We start from the raw sequence: 1,090 nt of genomic DNA, 5'->3' as shown, positions 1-1,090 counted from the left end.
GCTGTGAGCTGTGTGACTCAGGACTTCAAGACCCACCTGAGCAAAAGCAGGACCCCATCTCTGAAAATTAGCAGGGGTTGTGGCAGGTGTATATAGTCCCAGCTACTGAGGCGGCTGAGACAAAAGGACTACTTGAGCCTAGGAGTTTTAAGTTACTGCCTCAAAAAAAAAAAAAAAAAGCAAAGTTCCTTCTTGGGATAATGGACATTTCTATAAATGGCACATAGTAATCTGTGTCTTTTTTTTCTTTTTGCAGTATTTTTAGACAGGACCAGGCTTGAACCTGCCACCCCCAGTATATGGGGCCAGTGCCCTACTCCTTGAGCCATAGATGCTGACCACTCAATTCTTTTTTTATTTTAAAAAAAAGGTGTTTGAGGCTTGGCGCCAGAGGCTCCAGCCCAGGCCCACTAAACAGGGGCTGCAACCAAAAAATGGCCGGGCACATGGCAGGCGCCTGTAGTCCCAGTGGAGGCACCTGAGCCCAGGAGTTAAGTTGGAGGTTGCTGTGAACTGTGATTCTACAGCACTCTACTCAGGGCAACAGCTTGAGGCTCTGTCTCAAAAAAAAAAAATAGTGTGCAGCCATTTGATCCACCTTGCGAAGTTACTTGATACAGATTTGCTAATAAAGACAACCAATATCCTTTGACAGTTATTTGCATTTATTTTATGTTGCATTTACTCCCGTGCCATAAGTTTTTGTTTCTTCAGTTTCTTCTGGGATATCTGGGGAAAAACAAATATAAAAAAACTCATTTGGTAAGAAGGGAAGAGTACAGAATCACTCAAAGTGATCATTTACTGAAAACAAGCTTATCAAATTTGGGGGGAAGGGGAAAAAGTCCCCTTTAAAGGACATGTTTGAAATGGCTATGTATATCTGGGTGGGTCAGGTTGCTCAGAATAGTTTCCTTTCACGGTTAATCCAAAGGTGTCCTAAGATAGTCATCATAGCAACCACAAATCTTTCTCCAACACCACACACAAACAAAACCAAGCAGCAACTTACTTTTTTCTTCTGTGCTACCTCTTCTTCTGGTTTGGGAACAATCTGTTCCTTTTCAGTAAGGATCATCTCAATGTGGCA

General features: G+C 42.6%; 1 non-coding gene across 1 annotated transcript; it reads right to left on the bottom strand.

Moving 5' to 3' along the window:
- Positions 1-896: 896 nt before the first annotated feature.
- Positions 897-960, bottom strand: LOC111723567. Its single transcript, XR_002772084.1, has one exon. It is a non-coding gene; the product is annotated as a small nucleolar RNA SNORD58 (small nucleolar RNA).
- Positions 961-1,090: the final 130 nt, after the last annotated feature.

Source organism: Otolemur garnettii, unplaced genomic scaffold (genome assembly GCF_000181295.1).
Source record: "Otolemur garnettii isolate 467f Iridium unplaced genomic scaffold, OtoGar3 scaffold00012, whole genome shotgun sequence".
Lineage (NCBI taxonomy): Eukaryota > Metazoa > Chordata > Mammalia > Primates > Galagidae > Otolemur > Otolemur garnettii.
Note: the sequence above shows the minus strand (reverse complement) of the source record. Positions and strands in the feature narration are given on the sequence as shown.